Source organism: Toxorhynchites rutilus, chromosome 2 (assembly GCF_029784135.1).
Source record: "Toxorhynchites rutilus septentrionalis strain SRP chromosome 2, ASM2978413v1, whole genome shotgun sequence".
In the NCBI taxonomy this organism is placed as follows: Eukaryota; Metazoa; Arthropoda; class Insecta; order Diptera; family Culicidae; genus Toxorhynchites; species Toxorhynchites rutilus.
Genome location: NC_073745.1, coordinates 127,638,421 through 127,662,258, shown reverse-complemented (window position 1 = coordinate 127,662,258; position 23,838 = coordinate 127,638,421). Strand labels below are relative to the sequence as shown.

Sequence of the window (23,838 nt, the reverse complement as noted above, 5' to 3'; positions counted from 1 at the left end):
TTTTAAGCGGGCGCCAGCACATATACAGATTTGTGTGATTTAGATCGCTTGTTTTCGAAGCACTTTTTAAGCAATTGAAACAATCTCTCGAGTGAATAAGTAACAATGGGGGTCTCCGTAGCCACATTGGTTGCGCGTTCGCTTAGTAAGCAATCGATCCCGAGTTCAAAACTCAGGGCCCTCATTGACCATCTTTGTGTTGTTACAGAATAACTACGTCCACGCAACAATCATCAGCGATGGAGATCGATCCACGGTCGAAATAAGATCGATTCATCCATACAACTGCTCTGCTCTGCAAGACACATCGGGCTGCTGTTCTATAAATAACTCAACAATGATCAATCAACTGTCTCCGCTGTCCGGTCTAACTGGATAATGGAAGAACAGAAGGAAAATTCTTACGCCTAAATGGCTACTGTGTAAATGTGTACCATATGCAATGGTATAGAATGGAATACTCTAACGCCGAAAAAATGGCAACTAATGTGCTAATTATAGATATGATAAACATGTGACATGTACACGATTAAAATTCGGCTCTATTACAGCTGAAATGCTAATGAGCCTAGAAGAAACAAAAGGGATAAAAAAAAGTAACAATCATATAAATCAAAGACATTTTATCTTTCGAGTGAAATGATTTACGTACCGCTTTGTTCAGTCGCCATAGAGTTTTCAACGTTCAAAACCTTGTACTCCAAGTATCACGCTCTTGATTCCAAAACTTTGAACTTACACCCCGGTACAGAAATGAAAGACGTAGTCCTACGACAAAATACCTGATATACAACTTTCAAACAATTTTATAGCTGTTAAATAAGAAATAGAACACCTCAAAGAGAAGTCTGAATTATCAATGCATCAAATTGTTCATAAAACTACACGCTCCAACTGTACGCTTCCTCAAAGTCCAGTTTTGAGGTAGGATTTCAGCTTTAGTATAATTGTTTGGCATAGTTATTATTGATTAGAAGATGATGATGGTGTCCACGTGAAGTCAGCAAGCATATACATTGTATCGTATTGTATATGCTTGTATCGCAAGCATATACATTGTATACATCGTGATTTTTGAAGATTTTGCTTGAATTTCCACCAGGAACTGTTTATATCAATATTGCAGCTAAATTAAGAAAGATAGAAGTTGGGCGTCAAAGAACAAATTGTAGAGCGATTAAAGAACTTCAATTTAATTGATAGAAATAATTCAGTTTAATATAAATTTTTAGGATAAAATTAATAATAACACATTTTTTCATCAAATATGATCGTCTATCACCTCCTGAGAAAATCTGGATAAATTTTTTTTTTCATGTGAGAAAGGTGTTTTCTTACATTAATGGGATGAATCAAAAATCAAATTCCTCTTTTATAGGGTTGGGGAAAAATAAATGTCGTATTTCTGATCAAAATTTGACGCTTTATTTAACATACTTAAAATTATCCAATTTAAGTCAAATATGCGCGTTTTGTTCGCAAACTTGTTGCCATTTAGAAGGCAACTTCATCATGACCCCCCCCCCACATAAGCCCCCCTATCCACTCCTTATTTGAAAAAAACTCGGACAGCCAGTTTTCGCAAGCCTCCTTTGAGGCCAACTTAGTATCAGCAAGAGCGTTTTGCATGGACCGGAAGAGATGATAATCACTTGGAGCCAGGTCCGGACTATACGGTGGGTGCAATAGGACATCCCATTCGAGCTCCCGTAGCTTCTGGCGGGTCATCAAAGATATGTGAGGCCGAGCGTTGTCCTGGTGGAAAACAAAATTGATCATTTCTGGCCGCTTCTGGTCAATCGCCTGCTTCAAACGGTCAAGCTGCAGTAGAGAAAAGAAGAGAAGAGAAGAGAAGAGAAGAGAAGAGAAGAGAAGAGAAGAGAAGAGAAGAGAAGAGAAGAGAAGAGAAGAGAAGAGAAGAGAAGAGAAGAGAAGAGAAGAGAAGAGAAGAGAAGAGAAGAGAAGAGAAGAGAAGAGAAGAGAAGAGAAGAGAAGAGAAGAGAAGAGAAGAGAAGAGAAGAGAAGAGAAGAGAAGAGTTTTAGATTGGATTAAGGTCGAGCGAACATGCTGACCAGTCCATAACAACAATTTTGTTGCTGTTCCTATTAGTCTTCCAGCGGTGCATTAGGATTCTGCGATGGGAATTTACAAGGTCTGGAGAACGAATTCTATACCCGAACAGTAAAATTGCTTTGGAAAGAAATCACAGCTTCAGAAAATGTTTAAAATTGGAGGACATATTTTAGTGCCTAAAAAAGACGGTTCGTTCGCATTTGATGCCTTGTTTTTAACATTCTCACTATGTCTCACTCCTCGACAACCGTCAAGTTCAACATTTTCCTGCGAAAAAGCTAGAATTCCGTCGTTTTCAATCATCGTATGCCGCTTTCTACGAAGAATTGTTTCGTTTTGCATAAATTGGAGTGACTGGACGAAATGTAAACAAAGAATGTGCGTACAGAGTTAAACCCGGTAGGTAAGTGTAGAAGTGTGAATATGTCGTTATAATTATGCAACAATCTTCTGAACATTACCAACAATCATGTGATTTGATTATAGCCATGATATACAAATTAAATAGAGCAAAGCGCCATACAAAATTTATATCAATGCTCAAGAGCAGGGCTCGTCAAAGTCATATTCAATTGAGGATAATCAGCATACTATGAAGCCATCGATATCCGCGTTCAATTGGAAATGAGTTTTTGCTCTAGAGGTTTTCTCTGTCAACATGAATCAACCTCATTCAGGCCTTTTCATTGCTCTTTCCTCTACGTAGCTCCATTCTCATTTCATTGTTCATCGTCAAATGAACTTCACGGCATATTGAAGTGACGACCCCCCCCCCCCAGACCGAAATCGTTTCTCTCTCTCATGTATCATGTATGCGTGTATCATATATCATGTATGCGGTCGGTAACGGTGGGTCGTTTCACTTTATATGGACGTTAAACTAAGATTGTATACGCGGGCAACGAGGTAAATGTCAGGGTGGAGTAGTAGATGGATGAATTTAGAATAGGTGTATATGTAAGTGGCGCTATATTTTTGGAATGTATTTCATTAAATGTACAAGTATGACTACGTATTTTTAGATAAAAAATACTTTGGTTTGGAACATAAAACTTATTGCTCTACCGCCAACTAGTGACAACTTCCATTTAATTGAGCGTCTTGAAAGTGTTACGGTGGCCACACATGTTCTTTAATATCCAAATTCAAATTATTGCTTTTGGTTCTTTCAAACCGCTTTTCACATATGCAACATATGGAGCATATTCTTCTTCAGCTTCGACAGGCAAACGATGACTATTAGTTGAACTTTTCTTTAGAAAAAAAATCAATAAAACATACCGCAAGCGTCGTTTTTCCGGTTCAAAATTTGATATGTTCAATTCGATAAAAATTACATTTTAATCAAATAAACCGTTCCACTGTTCCACTGAAGCTTAAGTACTTGTATACCTAATACACTCAATTCATGAGACCTAAGTTACATCCAATAACAATCCCAAAATGATATGGAAATGAAATGATAGACAGTGTTTATTGTCGAGGCATTTTTATCTATCCTCCCATTGTTGCGCTTTTCCAGAACTAAGAGTTCCATATTAAAAACTCTCAACATTTAACATGAAACATCAGAACGCGGAAGCTTCCAACAGTTTTTGGGCTATTTTGATAACTGAAGTGCATATGTCAAAACTAAAAATTCAATGAAAAAATGGCGTTGTGGTCAGAAACCAACCCCCAAAAAGGTATTCCTAAACGTCGGTCGGTTATTACGATTTTTGAGAGTTAAAAAGTAATGTAATGTTGTTGGACATGGGAGCGAAAAATTACAAGATACCCATCAAGGTGCTGAATGAAAAAATAATTGAAAGCGCAGGAGAAATATTGCCATTCAACCAAACTGTCAATGTCTTCCCTTTGAATTTACTGAAAATTTGATACGCAGCGCCATTCCTGAGAATAGTAGTAATATTTATAGAAATAATATTTTTGAATATGTCGTAAAACATGCTAACTGATAGAAAGGATGGTAAAAGAGTTTTACTGTACAATTCAATGCTGAAGTCGCCAAAAATTAATATTTTTGGGTACTGTATATCCTTTACAATTTTATTTATTCCTCTTTTTCATGAAAAACCAATGCTATAACAATACACGAAATACCGTCCCTTACATTTGGACTTTCTTATTGCTTATTGATTTCTCGTGCTCTGTGCATTTTTAATCTATCGATTAAATCAGATACAACCATTTCAGCTCATATCATATATCTGCATTTGTCAATTGATTAGAGATATTGCATTGAACACTTTAAAAAATGGAATCAATCGATAAAGCGGGGACAAACAACCGGAATTACCCTACAATTGTGCTGCACCGTCTGCACGAGCATTTATATTTACAGTTTGACCAATTGAAGGTTTCGATTACCGCGCCAGTCAATTATTTAGTTCTACCGATTGTTATTACGCTACCTTATCGATCCGCGCACGACCAGCGCGCACTGTAAATGCACTCTGGTCGGTCGGTCGGTCCGTCGAAACCTTTTCGATTTCGAATTCAACCACAAGAGCTGTGGTCCGCCACGGTTAATTCTCAATCTGTTGCATCAGCTTCTGATTTATTCGCTGCCATTGTGTGTCCAAACATGGGTGCGGCGGAATTACTCTTCAGCATCATCACCCCGATTGAGGTAACACACCGTTGAAAGTTTAATCACGTCTGAAGAACAAGGGAAGTGCCCAAAAAATCCCCCTCATCTTTCGTCGGCACGACGAGCAGCTCATTGTTTGCAAAGCTCGCGTGTGTGGATTTCTGTGCGGAAAGAGTGAAATGAAACCTCGAATGGCCACATTGGAAAAAGATAAACTTGAATGTGTGGCAGTCACCCAGCCACGAATGATTCAATTGCAAAAGTTTGTTCATCGTTCGGTACGGTACCCTTCCACTTCGAGTAGACTCTTGAGCATGTGGTGATATGGTTCCGCTATCCATGGTTTGGATTTTTTTTTTGTGTGTATCAATGTGCTCTTGTACTCAATCACTTTACTTTCAAGAATTGTTCTAGCTTTCCATGTGCTGTCAATTTTGTTATTGGCGTTTTTCTTCTCGATTGCTTTCCACACTCACTGTTTAGTTGATTGGATCATTCGCGTGAGAAATTGGCATGATGACGTTAGTCAGTCAGTAAATTCCTCATTTTCATTTGCAGATTGCGTAACTCTTCTTATTTTTTTAAAAGAGTTTTGAATGGTAAAACTTTGTTGAATTAAAAAAAGATTGTTGATAAAAATATAAAAAACATTTCCATTTTAGGGTGGTCCGGAAAATAATTTTCTTCCACTTTTTTCCAAAAATTACTTCTTCAAAAATACTTTTGAACCACTGAACCGAATTACATGATCGACATCTCAAATTGAAGGCAGCTAGCATTTTCTTAAAATATATTGAATTTGATTATTATTAACACTCGTATTCACAACTATTTGACGAAACGAAATTTTGAAAATATTTTTTCTCAATTGTATCGCCTAGTTGCAAAACCGGCCAACTCCAAAAATAAAAATTTTGCAGGAAATACGATTTTCTGTAGCATCATGCTATCGGTTTCGCAGCACATCTTGATTTTCAAACGCGTGTTTCATAGGGAATTGATTGATATTGGTGCTGTTTCTCATTACCAATAAGTGGAAAATGCATCTAAGGTCTCAAAAACCGAAAAAACGAATTTCTGAAACTTGTGGAGTTGGCCGGTTTTACAACTAGGCGACACAATTGTAAAATAACCGAGGTTATTTTGGCAACCACCGAGAAACTTCTTTAATATTCCTCGAATAGACGATATTTTTTTTAAGAAAGTCATAGAGGGAATTTCTGACTTGAAGGTTATCCATTTCTTTATTTGCATAATATCCATGGATAACAGCCATTATAACCCTCTTCCTTAGGGGCTTTGGACCATCTGTTCTGGTTCTCAATAGCTTAAGATCCGCTTCTTGCATCTAATTTGCAATACAAGTTTCCTCAGGCTCCATGGTTTTGAAGTCTGTGTTAGGGAAACATTCCGATTTCCAAAAGCGCAAACGAGTACAAAAGTATCCGCTGATTGCATCTAATTTGCAAAACCAGTTTCCTCAGGATCCATGGCTTTGAAGTCTGTGTTAGGGAATCATTCCGATTTTCAAAAGCGCAAACGAGTACAAAAGTACCCGCCTATTGCATCTAATGTGCAATGCCAGTTTCTCCTGGCTCCATGGTTTTGAAATCTGTGTTAGGGAAACATCCATTCATTTCAGCGATGGTACCTCAATCGTTGCGCAATCATAACTGAGTCGATTCTTCTTCTTCTTGTGGCTTTAAGAGGGTTTAAAATGTTTAGTTCATTCGCCTCTATGAGTCGACTTCCGAGCGACACTCGCTTTTATACCGATTGTTTTTTTCTGTATTATAGTGACTTTCAATACTTTTTGGCTGGTTCGTCACTTTACTTCCATTTTTCGGAAGAATGACGGGAGTGAGAATTGAACTCGTGACCTTGAGCGTGAGAGGTATGGATGTTACCACTACGCCAGATCGGCTCCGCTATACCGATTGTTGTGATTTCAATAGCCTGTTTTGAAAGGCTATTGGAACAAGTTTTTGGATCAAAAAGTAACAAGCATAGAACGCGTAGACATTTTATCTTTCGAATGAAGTGTTTATCATACCATTTCGTTCAGTGGTTTAGGAGCTATTAACGCTCAAAATCTCGTTCTCCGGCGTAACGCTTTCGTTTTCGAAACTTTGAACTTACACCCCATTATAGAAATGAAAGACGTAGTCCTACGTCAAAAAAAGGGAGTCGATGCACATTAAAAATTATTCTACATTTGCCGATAGCAAGCACTTATCAGAACCAAAGGAGATGAGATGATTTGGAAGGTGGCAAAACTCTATTATCCCCAAAGTTTCTTCGAGAGCCTGGTTTAAAGGGTTCAACGTTGATGAAGATTTTATTAGAAATGTTGTTGCCTAATCAAATCATTTTTGATGCACGTCTCTATCATGCAGGAAATGCAATACAAGAATTTTGATGTACATGTTCATAAATCGATGCAAGAAAACCAGAGAATGTCGATTTATTCGTGTTAATGTTGGAATATCTATCTGATTTCTCTTACAACCCGTTTGAAGTTATATTCAGTTTCATACAACAGAAGGGTTTTTCTAAGATCACCATTTGGAGTTTTGAATGGGTTCAAATTTATTAATTTCTGAACAGTTACAAAAACTAAATTCGAATGCAATTGTCCTCAAAGTCCTACGTCAAGTTTCCGACCGTGCCTCTGGACACATACCTTTCTACTATTTTTTTAATCCCCTCACTTCTTCGGCTCTTAACTTTTCTAGTTATGAATATTTTTTCTCCGTTCAATTTTTGTCTTATTGTTGAAAGATTGATGAACAAACAATGATATAATTGATAGTAAAAATATGATTTGTTTTATTTTTAGAGAGCTTAAAAAAACGTCCGGAATTCGTGTCACTACACTAGAATACCCCCTTAATGAGATAATCAATTTCTTTATTTTTGTATCTTCCTCATGAATGTTTAGAGTCAGAGAAGAGTTGTTGAATTTATTCCAAAGAGTGTGAGAGTTCTGATTGCGATTGACACTGATCAACATCATGTAATATCTCTCTAATCCCAGTCCTCAATGGAACTGTGCCTGTGCATGAGGGTTCTCTATAGTAGCATGCCCGAAAAAGGACCTTAAGCTATTGAGAACCAGAACAGAAGGTCCAAAGCCCCTAAGGAAGAGGGTTATAATGGCTGTTATCCATGGTTATTAGGCAAAGAAAGAAATAGATATCCTTCAAGTCAGGAATTCCCTCTACGACTTTCTCAGGTTAAAAAAAATATCGTCTATTCGAGGAATATTAAAGAAGTTTGTCGGTGGTTGTCAAAATAACCTCGGTTATTTTACAATTGTGTCGCCTAGTTGCAAAACCGGCCAACTCCACAAGTTTCAGAAATTGTTTTTTTCGGTTTTTAGACCTTAGATACATTTTCCACTTATTGGTAATGAGAAACAGCACCAATATCAATCAATTCCCTATAAAATAAGAAGACATTCCGCAATCTACAAATGAAAATGAGGAATTTACTGACTGACTAACATCATCATGCCAATTTCTCACGCGAATGATCCAATTAACTAAACAGTGACTTTTGTACTCGTTTGCATCTTTGCAAACCGGAATGTGTTTTCCCAACACATATTCCGAAACCAATAAGTTGGGAAAATCGATCTCAATATTTTCACCAAAGAAACCAAGGAATCAAGAAGATTTACTACGATTTGCTTGAACCTGACGATTCTATCAGATTGGTTCGGCCACTGATAATGACCAAATCGAGACGCCGATCAAGAATCAGTAAATTCAGTACAGATATCTGAAACCACCGTTTATGATTTTGGGTAGCTTGTTTACGAGTTCAAAGACGTTTAAGTCTCCCTGTACTTCAGTTGAGCTGTCGCATTGGAAAATATGAACAAAAAACAAAAATCGCTCTCTCGGTAGCCATTCGGATGTAGTTTTGTGCGTATCGTATTTATGATATTTCCTGATATTTTTGACAAATCTTCTGTTTGGGAACGATTATTCACATATTCGACAGATATTTTGTCCGATTTCAGCAATTTTATTCGCATAGGAATTACTTTATTGTTTGGGGCGACTTATAATATTCTGTTTACTATGCTGATAAACCCTTATTACATCTTTTACATCTTTATTACCACTAATCTTCCTAGTGGAACTTCGCCACTTCAACTTCAACGCCACTTCTTACTTGTGTCATTTTCATTAATACTTGGTTGAAATAGTTGAAATTTCTTTAACGAAAACTACCCTTATTGCTTTAGAAAGGGTTTGACCCTGAGGAAAGGGGCCACTCCAATCAAATCCAAGCTTCATTATGCGAATAATGTTTGATAATGTTTTGATGGCCCTGAAAAGGACCGTTTTGTTTGGTTGTTGGGTATTGGTTCACTCCACCAGTGTCTACAAGCGAGTGATGATGACATAAGGATGATCATTGGTTGGTGCGTATCAAGATAGAAGATGCCGAAATAGAATGAGTCTAATATCAGAGAGCGCGGCTTCCATCATATATTAGACGAGATGCTTCCTGTGCTATGTATGGATGAAATAAAGAAAATAAATTCACCAATGCAATATAAGATAATTATCATGATCGAACACAATTATCAATTTTTCTCGCCAAAAAAAAAACACATAAAAAACATAAAAAACTACTTTATTATAGAGAAAACATATTTGAAATGGAAGAGGTAATTTTCTTCTATAATTTTTACTTTCTTAGTATTTATTCAACCCATTTCCATTTTCGCTCCAAACCCAACGGAACACGATGCTATATGCCTCAATGCGAATTTCAATTGTACTAACAGCACCTAATACAATATATAGAGCATATGGGAAATCGCTTTTTCGAATATCCCCTCGCTCATTCAATTTTTCTCTTCGCATGAACTTTCCTTGGGGGAAAATGAACACAACATAACAGATAGCTTAAACCGGACGATACGTTCTCGATTTCACGAAGCAACCAACTTTCAAGTTAAAAATTGTAATTTTATTTGCTAGAAATAATCGTATCACTCACCTTACTTGCAATATAAAAGTGCCCCCGACTCGTATATATTTGCAATGCCGATTTCCCCAGGCTCCTAGGTTTTGAAATCTATGTTAGGGAACTCATTTCGGTGGGAACAAAAGCTCCCCTTACTTTCATGTATTTGCTATGCCGATTTTTTCAGGTACCTTGGTTTTAAAGTCTGTAGTTTCATAAAATATATAATTTTATTCATTTTCACTGTAATGAATTGTTAAGGAGTGCCCAATATGTTTGAGGAAAAACTCTCGTAAATCTATCAGAAAATTACTGAGCAATAATTGTGAGTACAAGAAGAAGCTTTTATCTTCAGTTTCGATCATTCAGAACGAGGTATTTCCGTTTGTAGATTTGATCGTTAGTTTCATATAATATATTATCTTATTCATTGTGATGAATTCAATAAATCCGTTAGGAAATAACTGAGAAATTATTGTATCTACATGAGCCGCCGCTTGTGTTGTATTTCCATTAGGATAGTGGTTGATATTTTTGTATTGTTCGTTAGTTAGTTCCATGACATATCCTATTTTATTCAATTAAAAACAATGTTATGGAGTGCCAAAATCGATTGACGCAGAAATCTCATCAATCCATCATGAAGTGAATGAGTAATAAGCTTTTGAAATAGGTCATTTTTCACGATGCAGTCGATTTTCGTTTTTCAATTTGTACCCCCAATATGTTCCCGAAAGACGTAATCCTACGTCAAAAAATTATGACGAAAAATGGAATATTTTCAATTTTTATTGACTATTTTCACATTTTTCAACTTCCAAAAACGGAGATAGTAACGATATGTGGATATTCCTTATGGTGAACACCACTTCCCCTATAAATGAAAAATTGTACGTCTATAAATGCTTTTGATTTTTCCTAAAAATTGGAAATTTACGAACAACTCAATATCATGGGCGATCAACTACCACTACCATTCTTTCAAATGAGAGTTACTAGAAAATAAGCCGGAATATGAGAAAATAAGTTAGGCTTTATATGACAACGAACATCCAGAATTCGTGTATCTACACTACAACACCACCTTAACCCTTTGGGGCATAGCGGTAAAGGGTGTGTCACATCAAATTGCATCACGGAAAAAACGCTGTAGAAATTCGCCCAGTAGACCGATCCTTTTGAAAATTTTAGACAATAAAATAAAAACTATTAAACAACTTTTGGCATTTTCTTTTTATTCATACTTCGAGCCCAAGCCCGTATGCTCGCACATTCCTCTTTACCCCGTCCATAAGGTTCTGTACAACGTCAGGTTGTAGTTTTTTTTGAACAGAAATCTATTTTCTCTTGAAGTCCGCCTCTTGAAGTCCGTCCTTGTCCAATATTTCTCTATTGGGCGAAGCTCCGGCGCGTTGGGCGGGTTCATTTCCTTTGGCACGAAGGTGACCCCGTTGGCTTCGTACCACTCCAACACGTCCTTTGAATAGTGGCACGAAGCGAGATCCGAGCAGAAGATGTTCGGGCCCTCGTGCTGCTTCAATAGTGGTAGTAAGCGCTTCTATAGGCACTCCTTAAGGTAAACCTGCCCGTTTACCGTGCCGGTCATCACGAAGGGGGCGCTCCGCTTTCCGCAAGAGCAGATCACTTGCCACACCATGTACTTTTTGGCAAACTTGGATAGTTTCTGCTTGCGAATCTCCTCCGGAACGCTGAATTTGTCATCTGCGGAGAAGAACAACAGGCCCGGTAGCTGACGAAAGTCCGCTTTGACGTAGGTTTCGTCGTCCATTACCAGGCAATGCGGCTTCGTCAGCATTTCGGTGTACAGCTTCCGGGCTCGCGTCTTCCCCACCATGTTTTACCTTTCGTCGCGGTTAGCAGCCTTCTGAACCTTGTATGTACGCAGGCCCTCCCGCTGCTTGGTCCGCTGGACGAATGAACTTGACAAATTCAGCTTATTGGCGACATCCCGGACCGAACATCTCCGATCACGTCTAAACTGCTTAACTACGCGCTTGTGATCTTTTTCACTGACGGAGCATCCATTTTTGCCATTCTTCACCTTCCGGTCGATGGTTAGGTTCTCGAAGTATCGTTTTAGTACTCTGCTGACCGTGGATTGGACGATTCCCAGCATCTTACCGATGTCCCGATGTGACAACTCCGGATTCTCGAAATAAGTGCGCAGGATTAATTCACGACGCTCTTTTTCGTTCGACGACATTTTTCCAAATTTACGAAAAATTGACAGTGAAGCATGGCCAACGTGATGTATACACTCTTATCTGATTATAAGCGAAAGCTGAAGATATAATTCCTAAAAATAAAATTTCTACAGCGTTTTTTTCCGTGATGCAATTTGATGTGACACACCCTTTATTAAAAATGTCGCATCTTTTTGATGTCTAATAACGCATGGTGGGACATTTTTTGACCCAGTTAAAAATGTTAGAATAATGCTCATAATTTTTTTTTTCACAACACCATTAGCGAATGTCAGAAATATATTCGATTGCGTTGGCAAGTTTTATCATCATATGACAACACATCTTTTTTTTCAATTTTGAATGATATAAAATTTCTGTGCAACATTGGTATTTTAATTTTCTCAAATTATGTCCCTCAAAGAGTTGAATGATGGGAAGTGGCAACAGCCTACAATCGACAATATATTTATTAGTTACTAGCTGACCCGACAAACTTCGTCCCGCCCAAAATTTATTTTTTGTTATCACATCCACGTTTTCCTACTGAGCGCACGTTCATGGGTTCAATCGCAGAACTAGTCATTGATTGATCTTGTAATCTAACCTTAAAATTATTTTTTACTATAAAATTTCAGTACTTCTACCAAAACTCGACATTACAATATCAGATTGTTTTCAGACACAATTCTCGTGCAAGATTTTTCATCCACTTGCAAATACACATTTCTCCGTTACATGGAATAAATGTTTGATACAGAAAATATGATAGAATGAAGACAGCCCTGAATCGGACAATTCATTCAATTCATCAACACATTCGGCGATCCATTTTTATTTATATAGATAGAAGATAGATGGAAGTGTGCGTTTTATCACATTAAAATCCATTTCCACTTTCGAACGAAGATCAATTTCGTTACCGCAAACATCAAATGAAACTAACAACGTTTTTTTTCTGTATTATAGTGACTTTCAACACATTTCGGCTGATTCGTCACTTTTACTTCCAGTTTTGGAAGAATGTCGGGAGTGAGAGTTGAACTCGTGATCTCTGCGTGAGAGGTATGAATTTTACCACTACGCCAGATCGCCTCCACCACTAACAACGCTTGTCAATATGTAATTGTAGAACACATGCGAATTGAATTTTTCAAATTTTCCCAATTTCCTTCAGAGTTTTCCGAAAATTTTCAATTGTCATGTTTGGTTGAAATATGTGCATTATTTTCATGGGACCCCCTCTTCCCCTCTCCCCCTCACCTTTCCAGTGGAGGAAAGGGGGTCATACCATCATAGAAACATTTATCGTACCCAAAAACCCTCATATCCCAAAGTTTGGCTCCATTTGCTTGATTAGTTCTCGAGTTATGCAGAAGTTAGTGTTTCATTTGTATGGGAGCCCCCTTGAGAGAGAAGAGGAGAGAAGTGTGGAACTACCATAGAAACGTTTATCGATCCCTAAAACCTCTATATGCTATGTTTGATTCCATTTGTTTGATTAGTTCTCGAATTGTTCAGCACCCTCCCCCCTCTCCCTCTTTAGAGAAGGGAAAGGAGTGTCAAACCATCATAAAAACATTTATTGCCCCCTGAAACCTCCATTTGCCGAATTTGGTTCCATTTGCTTGATTAGTTCTCGAGTTATGTAGAAATTTGTGTTTCATTTCTATGGCAGGAGTATCTAACCACCATAGAATCATTTATTGCACCCTAAAACTTCCACATGCCAAATTTCGTTTCATTTGCTTGATGAATTCTCGAGTAAAGTAGAAATTTGTGTTTCATTTGTATGGTAGCCCCCCTAAGAGAGGGGGGAGGGGTCTCGAACTATCATAAGAACCTTCCCCGACCCCAAAAAACCCTACATACCAATTTTCATGGCGATCGTTTCAGTAGTTTCCGAGTCCATAATAATCAGACAGACACACAGACAGACAGAAATCCATTATATATATATATATATATATATATATATATATATATATATATATATATATATATATATATATATATATATATATTATATATGCTCCAAACTATATATTAGGCTGTCAAAAAAGTCCTGCGGTATTTCCGCGAGGTGTCGTTGTAAGCGCGTAGTTCTAGTTGTATTCATTGTATCGAGTCATACTATAGCTTGTTGGAAAGGTATTATAATATAGTCCTTGACAGTGTTTTGTTTGGTTAAGTCGTTCGTGAGTTATAGTGTCGCAAATATGGAGCAAAATAAAGAGAAAATCCGACATATTTTACAGTACTACTATGACAAAGGCAAAAATGCATCTCAAGCTGCCAATAAAATTTGTGCAGTTTATGGACCCGATACAGTATCCATTTCCACCGCACAACGATGATTTCAACGTTTTCGTTCTGGTGTAGAGGTCGTCGAAGATGCGCCACGCTCCGGAAGGCCTGTCGTCGAAAATTGCGACAAAATCGCTGAATTAGCCGAGAAAGACCGGCATAGTAGCAGCCGTAGCTGGGGATAAGTCATCAAACCGTTATTAACCATTTGAAGAAGCTTGGATTCACAAAGAAGCTCGATGTATGGGTGTCACACACGTTGACGCAAAAAAACATCTTTGACCGTATCGACGCATGTGAATCGCAACAAAATCGACCCGTTTCTGAAGCGGATGGTGACAGGCGATGAAAAGTGGGTCACTTACGACAACGTGAAGCGTAAACGGTCGTGGTCGAAACCCGCTGAAACGGCTCAGACGGTGGCCAAGCCCTCATTAACGGCCAGAAAGGTTCAGCTGTGTGTTTGGTGGGATTGTCAAGGAATAATCTATTATGAGCTGCTTCCCTATGGCCAAACGCTCAATTCGGACCTGTACTGCCAACAACTGGACCGCTTGAAGGTAGCACTCATGAAGAAGAGGCCATCTTTGATCAACAGAGGCCGCATTGTCTTCCATCAGGACAACGCCAGGCCACACACTTCTTTGGTGACGCGCCAGAAGCTCCGGGAGCTCGGATGGGAGGTTCTTTTGCATCCGCCGTATAGTCCGGACCTTGCACCAAGTGACTACCACCTGTTTTTGTCCATGGCGAACGAGCTAGGTAGTCAGAAGTTAGCCACAAAAGAGGCCTGTGAAAATTCCGCTATCCGAGTTTTTTTTTGCCATTAAGGAAGCGAGCTTCTATAACAGGGGTATTATGAAGTTGGCTTCTCGTTGGGAACAAGTCATCGAACAAAACGGCGCATATTTGACTTAAAACAGATGATTGTAACTAATTTTATGAACAAATGAAAATTCAAAAAAAATACCGCAGGACTTTTTTGACAGCCTAATATGTATTGATCCATCAATTTCATATATATATATATATATATATATATATATATATATATATATATATATATATATATATATATATATATATATATATATATATATATATATATATATATATAAATATCATGTTTTATTTTGTACTCTCAAGAAATTTTCAAATTTCTATATGCAAATTGTGCAAAAATGAGTCCGATTGAAAATCAAATTGGGATATTTTGATAAACCGATTAAATTTATTGAGTTACTACAAGTTGAACGAAAAAATCATACCTATTGTATAAATAATTTCATTTTCAAACCGTTTCTTTGTTGTTGATCTGAACATTTTGAGCGAGTCGAGGTGTTCTGTTTCCTCAGCCAACTCGCACTCTCGCAAAAGGAGGCAGAAGATTATATTGTTGGGTTAACACAAGCAGGTCAAGCTCGATATTCTGGTCAGGGTTTACTACAGCTGGAAGTGGTAACACTGCCAAGTACAGCCAGATCGGTACAAACATGTGCCGGAGGTTTTCCGAGAGAAGCAGCGCAGATGGATGGAGGATACCACGAACACTGGCGCATGGCGAAACCGGTTCTCCAAATTGCCGGCAGGTGTTTTGCGGTGTGCCTTTTTTTTGTTTGTTCAATTCGCCTCACACAGATGTATAGCAGTTTTTGATTAGCTTCGACGGCCGGTCTATTTTTTGTGCTGAACTGAACCAGGTGCTTTGAGATATTCAATTATTAGATGCAACATGATCTGACATGCTTAGTGGTTAGTTGAAACGAATCTTTGTAATTGAACAGCTTATTCATTTGGGCTGATGGAATTTGAATGTTCATAGATATTTCGAATAAAATTTCAAACACAAACAATTCTTCTCGAGAATTTTCCGAGAGTTTCAGAGAGATTCAATAAAAGAGAGTGAGGAAATTATCCACTCACATTAATTTTCCCCTAACTGATCCGGTTGGTTGCAAGACCGCACGGAACAAATCCTTTTGTCGGCCTGCTTGCCTCCGACTGTTCTTCCATGTTTGCTTGTTGATCTTCGGATTCGTAACCGGCGTCAGGTGGATTCGGCCAAGGTCGTTAACCGGCTGTCGATCGCGATCTTGCATTGTATGCGTACGTTGGTGTGCGTGAGTCTTTTTGCCTCCCCGTTCATTTCTCAGTTCCTCATCGCGCAAACGGAGAACCTTTTGTTCGCTTTGCATCTTTCGTTTTCATTTTAAATGCTTTTTTACGCCAGGCTGAGTTGTGGTGTTAATTTGGAAACATAACAAACATGTGAAAGTCACGGAAGACCATGATTTGCTGAAAGTCACTTGTCGACAAATTTTTGGCAACTTGACGCCAGAAGAAGTGCATTATGGCATGCTGGAATAAAGGACACTTTTTAGCAATTAGACACAGATGAGTAGCGGCAAATTTTCATTGCAATTATTTTTTTTATTTTTTTCAAGTAACTGTTTTGAATGGATTGTTTGGTAAATAAACTTTTTAAATTCGAGGTAATTGAAAGAATTGGATTGTAAGTAAATATCCGATGGAGAAGTAAACACCGATCAATGTCTATTTCACTCAAAGTATATCCATGGGTTTCTTTTAAACACTTTTGACTTATCTTTTTTGCAAATAACACATATTTCAATATAGATGCAGAACGCTTCGTGTCTCATTGCACACTTTGCTAGTTAAATTAATTCACTAACACGAAACCTCCTCTGTCTTCGCGTCTTCTCACATCAGATCACCTAATTAGTTTTGCAAAAAAAAACACCTGAAGGAATGACGAAAAAACAGAAACGACGACCGTTTCGTGTAGCGGGAGAACAATACCAACTAATCACGCCTGGTCTCTCACCACAAACCCCCCATCGTTATGGCCCGATTTGCGCCGCCGTCCGTACCTGGGCGATATTGTGGTCGCACCCAGGTGATCGGCCTGCCCAAGTCATTCGCTTTCATGACTCATTCCTGGAATCGCCCTGTTTTTGCAGGCTGTTGGCAGATGAAGTAATCTACCGAACACTTGGAAATCAACTCAAAGCAGCAAATGAATTGGTTTAATAACCTCTGCTTTTCTGCGAGTTTCAATGACCCAAACCCTGAAGATTTATGTCTTTACACGTTGGGAAGGACAAACAAACAACATTATTTCTTGTTTGTTCTTCGAGCTTTTGTTCTATCTGCTTGAGGAGAGCAATTCTTCACTTTGAACGTCACCGTCATTAGTGGAGGTAGAGAAGGATTTGAGTTGAGATATTGGAGATTTGTCTTAGCTTGCCAGAGTTGCATGTTTGTATGATTGTTATGTCTTGCAGAAACATTTATCAACACCTTGGACCCTGGCCGAGCTGGGAACCGACAGTACATTTTTCCAAACATAATTTTTTAACTTAGTTACTGTTTGAATCTAATGTTACGATGAGACGCAACTGGATCTTTTTTTCTTCAGTCAAGGTCGATAAAGCAATTTCGCAAACATAATGTTTAAAAAAGCTGTTTCATTCGGCTGCTCCATTTGGAATTGGGCAAACCATCCGTCAACTAACGTGTTTTGGTTGTGAACCATTCGCGCAATCATGAGAACTAAACCTGGCAACATTTTCCCATCCTGGGCGCGTGCATGAGAGATTGGTTAATGATCAGCAAAAGGTAGGCACCGAAGTATTCCGGTTCAAGAAAAAAAAATAGTTCATTGACTCTCCGTTTCTCACCTGGAAAAGATGATGGTCATCATCACATGCATTGTACTTTTGCTCTGCTGCTAATGTAGGTGATGATAAAAAAATGATGATGATGATTTGATTTGTTTTGATGGTGAATGTAAATTCAGAACCGCACCGCATCCAGTCAGTCAGAATCAATCTAGAGGAGATAGAGAGAAAGATGATGATCTCGATCGAACTTTTCGATACCACGGAATGGTAGTAGTATCGCGGTACTTCAAGCGTGAAGAGTTTATTTGATCGTCAAGATTCATCTTCGTGAAGTTACTTTATTGTAATTCAAGTTCTGTGTTGATTAACAAAATCTGAGTGAAATGATGTCTTCCATACTACTTTTGTAAACGAAAGTTATGTAGAAGATTTATTCTCATAACAAAATGAAATTGACAACAATTGCGTTCAAAGGTTGGTAAAGGCTGTGTGCGATATGAATGTTAACTTGATGCAAGTTGTAGTTAAGCATGATGAACAGTGGTCTGAAACGCAGAGATTGCATTTACTTTCATCTGTCATTTGCACTTAAAATTACCTATTCATTTTCGCGTCTCGGCATTTTCTGGGTTCTGCAGATGTGTCTTGGAATCCTGGTTGGAGTGGCGAAGAGTGAATCACATATGCGCTAAAAGACGGTTGGTGATACTGTTCTCTCGATTTCCCTAATTGTTCCCAAACAAATTTAACAGGAATTTCGCCCTTTTAACGCTGTACTACTTGTGCTACTTCACGGGTCGCGGTAACAAAGAAATAGATGGAAGTAGCTTTCCCAAATTCGTAGTATCCTTTTATTGTTCAATGTTCGGATCACTTTAAATTCCTATTCATGATACAATGTTTTATTCTTAGGAATAAGTTTTAGATTAATTTTGTCTTACGTTTTGGTGCTTCCTCCTGTGTTTCAACATTCACTAAATTTCCGCTAACTGCATGTTCCGGTCTCTGATTAATCGTGTTTCTATTTGATGTATGTATTGAATGTGGTGTTTCAAACTATTTTAATTATATTGACAACTATTTTAATTGATTCAACATTTTCCGTGCTAATTATTCATACTATTTGAGGGGCTTAGTATGCAAGGGGTGTAAGTGACTTGATCGATTTCTCTTCATAAACTGTTTCTTTAGTTAATAACTCAACTGAAAAACGTTCCAATTTCAGTTTGCTATGTAATCCGATAGTTGAGGTTCTGATCTATCTTCCACATTGTCAAATACAGCTGGGAATGCATTTCCAGCTAAGTTATGACCAAAAGAGAGAGTTGATGAAGAGAAATCGATCAAATCACTTACACCCCTTTCATTCTATGCCCCTTATTTAGAATAAGTATTTTTACGATAAGAATACAATTATAGTCTTTATAGTCTTTCATATATACTCAAGATAAGCACATAATCATGTTCTTTGATGTACCGAAGTCATGCACTCCGTCGATACTGTAGAAGACACTCAGGTACTGTTTGGGCTTAGGATGATTTGATCTGTTCCTTGCAGTATTCCAGGATATTCCATCTTGCCATTCATCCAATGACCGGAATATAAAACGCCATTTGACTTGGTGGTCAGGGTTGCCACATATACCAAATACTCTGTATTTTACAGATTTTTCGCCAAATTTGATGATTTAACAGAATTAAATGGCGCAACCCTATTGGTGATAGTGTTGCTTTAGAGCAGCTATACTCAACTGGCGGCCCGCGGGTCACATGTGGCCCGGCAGGCTTTACCGGTTGGCCCATCTGGTGTTACTTTATTTTGAACTATTTTTAATGTGTAACATTAGCGAAAACCTATGAAATCATCATCTATTTTTTACGTGGGGCTGTATCTTTCAGTAATGGTGCAAAATCAGAAAACAGAACACGGTTTTATGAAATAGAAATAGAAAATGCAGCGTTTTTTAATTTATCGAGTATAAACAAGCTATTCGCGATTTCACAACATTCATGATTCAGAGTTTAGTTTAGTTTTCCAAATAGGCTTTTTTTTCAAAGTTAAAGCCGAATAAATTGAAGTTTTAAAGCCTCTATAATTCGAACTTGCAGACCGCAGTCTTCCTCAATACTGATTTAAGACAAAGCTGATTTGTCCGATAGAAAGGACAAATGAAAGACTGGTATCCACATAGTGATGTATGTTCGGCGGAGACACTGTGTTGATTTTCACGCCGTCTGGTGGAGAGTGTTTCTTTATTTTTGCACCACATCATTCTTGCATCTGTACTGGAGTGCAAGTTGAAAATTTCGAAAACGATATGTAACATTTGGGGAGCAAGGATTCGAGCATTAACATCTTTTTGCCGGTTGGGAGAAGTGGTATTACAATTACTTTCAAGAGATAAAAAATGTATAAGTGATGTTTGTTAATTATTGACCTAATTTTTCACAGCTTTAAAAGCGAACAAATGAAATCACAAAAATCTATAAGTTTTGGTGAAATCATAAGAACTCAGTAGATGATGCATGTCGTCGGATGGCCGTGAAAGTAGTATAAATATCGTGCTTACCCTGGCTGGTTCCAGTTTCTGTATTGCTACCATGTTGAACGAACGTGCAGAGCTTGCACAATTTAAGCATTAAAAATATTAAAAATATAACCAATCTTCACATAACGGTATGAAAACCAACATGGTGCGAGTTTTCATACAGATATGTGGATATTGTTGCGTATAATTGAATCACACGTACAAATTGTTGAATTTATGGTGGAAGAGAGATTCTGTAAATTTGGAAGCGAGTTCGGATTTATTGGTGTAATGATGATGATGTTTTGAATTATAGAGGCTCTCTCAGATTCTCAGACTTCCTCAGTTAATACGCCTCTAGCCTTAAAAAAGGCCAATTTGGAAAACTAAATAAAACATTCGGCCTTGACAAAGACCATTTGGAATGCTGCCGCTGTCGCTGCCAAATGGTCACTAGCAAGATGACTAATAAATCGTGAATGATTTAATGGTGAAATTCCGATCGATCAATTAATTTTTCGTGAATTCGAGCATTGTTTCAGGGTTTAAAATGTCATCAAAGTGCAACGCATTTGAAGCCGGGTGTGAAAAAGCTATTTTCAGCAGTGAGTGCTGTGTTCTTCTGTGGAAACTAGAAGTTTGCGAAACATTCGCAAACAATGAAACCTCTCCCTCACTGAGAGCATTCATTCAACGGTCCTCAGTGCTACCAAATATTTGTGCTAAATAGTTTCATTCTTGAATTACTATAATGTTTGTTTTTCGGCATTCATAATTCCTACGTTAACAATGCGGTCGTGTCTTAGACACAAGCGGCCCGCGACACCATGACTACCACGTGTTTGTGGCCCATCTGAAAAAAAGGTTGAGTACCGCTGCTTTAGAGTAATGGTACCCAACTTTTTTTTTGCATAGGAGCAACAAACACACGTTAATCATAATGTCATAATGAAATTTAAAAAAAATTGAGATGGGTGGTGTCCAAGACACGACGGCATTGTTAACGTATGAATACGAAATTATTGCATCCGAAAACAAACATTATAGAAATATATGAGCGAAATTCTTTACTACAAACATTTGGTAGCATTGACATGGACCGATGGATGAATGCCTTCACTAAGTGATGGTTGCGAACGTTTCGCAATAAACCGACAATTTCAGCAGATAGTACTACTGGCATTTATATGTGTTGTTGATTGCTCGCTGTCTAGAGCGACATTGAAACATTGAACCTATCGAATATCCAGCTAGTTTCTTAGTATCTCTTAGCGAAATTACATCTTTAACGATCCCAAAAACAACACAAACAAAAACAAAGACATGGGTCATTTAGGCCAAGCCCTCATTAACGGCCAGGAAAGTTCTGCTGTGTGTTTGGTGGGATTGTCAATGAATAATCTATTATGAGCTGCTTCCCTATGGCCAAACGCTCAATTCGGACCTGTACTGCCAACTGGACCGCCTGAAGGTAGCCCTCATGAAGAAGAGGCCATCTTTGATAAACAGAGGCCGCATTGTCTTCCATCAGGACAACGCCAGGCCATACACTTCTTTGGTGACGCGCCAGAAGCTCCGGGAGCTCGGATGAGAGGTTCTTTTGCCTCCGCCGTATAGTCCGGACCTTGCACCAAGTGACTACCACCTGTTTTTGTCCATGGCGAACGAGCTAGTCAAAAGTTAGCCACAAAAGAGCCTGTGAAAATTGGCTATCCGAGTTTTTTACCAATAAGGAAGCGAGCTTCTATAACAGGGGTATTATGAAGTTGGCATCTCGTTGGGAACAAGTCATCGAACAAAACGGCGCATATTTGGCTTAAAACAGATGATTGTAACTAATTTTATGAACAAATGAAAATTCAATAAAAATACCGCAGGACTTTTTTGACAGCCTAATATTACACCTCATTATAAAATGAAGTTTGTAAAATGAGTTGAAGTTTTCTGAGAGTGAAAAGGAGAGCATAAACATGAATCTATATCCTTTTATTGCTTATATTGCTATAGCATATATATCATACAAATGCTATACAGCGCGGACTCGATTATATATAGTTTTTGATTTCTTTTCACTGTATATAATCGAATCCTGTATATAATCGAGTCAAAAAAAATTTGTGTTATTCGTTTTTTTTTGCATGTATTTTTTGTTTTTTGAATATTAAAGAGGAATTTGGGTTTTGATTCAACCCCTTAAAGTCAGAAAACATCTTTCTCACATGAAAAAAATAAATTTATCCGGATTCTTTCAGAAGGATAGACGATCATATTTGATGAAAAAAAACCTTCTACGCATATGTTCGAATTTCAACAATGAAATAATTATAGAATTTTTGTTTTGTTTCGGACCCTGTTGCCTCAAACTGGCTCTACATTACAAAGTACGCTACAGAAGACGATTTTGTTGCGTTCATTTGAAAGATGAGAAAATTTAGTACAGGATATAGTAGTGGAACATCTAAATAAGTGGATTTTAATAACATTTTGGAAGTGAAAAACATAAAAGTTAATTATTTTTAATGTGTTATTATTAATTTCGTCGTAAAAAATTATATTAAACTAGATTGTTTTTATCAATTAAATTGAAGCTTTTTAACCGTTCTACAATTTGTTCTTTGACACCGAACTTCTATCTTTCTTAATTTGGCTGCAATATCGATATAAACAATTCTTGGAGAAAATTTAATCAAAATCTTCAAAAATCACGATTTTTACCCCACTGTACATGTAATAGCCACTAAAATTACATATTAAGGTTACATTTCTTCTTGAAATAAGTCATATTTTAAATATAAAAAAAAATTTCCAAACTCTGGATGCCAAAACATGCGCTAAAAATTAATTTTGGGTGTAGTCACGATTGCTATCGCTTTATCAATATGAACTTCAGTTAAAGTAACGTCGATAGTGAGGCAACCGTTTTGACCGTTTTTCGATAACGTCGATCCAGCGATCTGGTGGACTGAAATGTTAGCAATATTATAGATAGGATATTGTTATTGTAAAAATATATATTGTAAAGAAAATCATTAAAAGTCCCTGACTAGCCTACTGACATAATCGAACGCTGTAAACAAACTATATTACAGATTAAATTTGACAATCCGAGACTTTTAAATTATCAACTCCTAATCTTTTAATACTCGTAAGATATTACCTTAATATTTTTATTCATTTTGACTTCTACCAAAATATCGAAAGTTAACTAAGCTCACACATATTGCTAAAGTGAAAAAATCCAGAGATTTCAGTGAATGGATGAGCTAAAAAGCAATATTTTTTGTAGCCATCACAAACTCCTAAAAAGACAGCTTTTATAAATTCGATGATGAACGTATTGCAAAACCAAAATTTGGATAGTAAATTGGTTTGAATAATAGAAACATTTTCGATGCCCACATGTATTTTGCTCAAAACCATCCGCAAATGGACACACAACCACGTTTTGAATCAAGTTACTAATTGAACATTACTATCTTCCAACCGTTATAGCCAGAGACTG

At 37.6% G+C, this 23,838-nt stretch overlaps 1 protein-coding gene across 5 annotated transcripts in view; it reads left to right on the top strand.

Annotated features, from left to right (window-relative positions):
* Positions 1–23,838, top strand: part of LOC129764172 (protein yippee-like) — a 318,646-nt gene that overhangs the window by 239,015 nt on the left and 55,793 nt on the right. The window contains exon 2 of one of the 5 annotated variants that reach the window (XM_055763018.1): positions 12,827–12,922. The exons of the other annotated variants lie outside the window; for them this stretch is intronic. The gene's annotated coding sequence lies outside the window, so the exon portion shown is untranslated. The remainder of the gene's footprint in view (positions 1–12,826; positions 12,923–23,838) is intronic. 5 annotated transcript variants of the gene reach the window in all.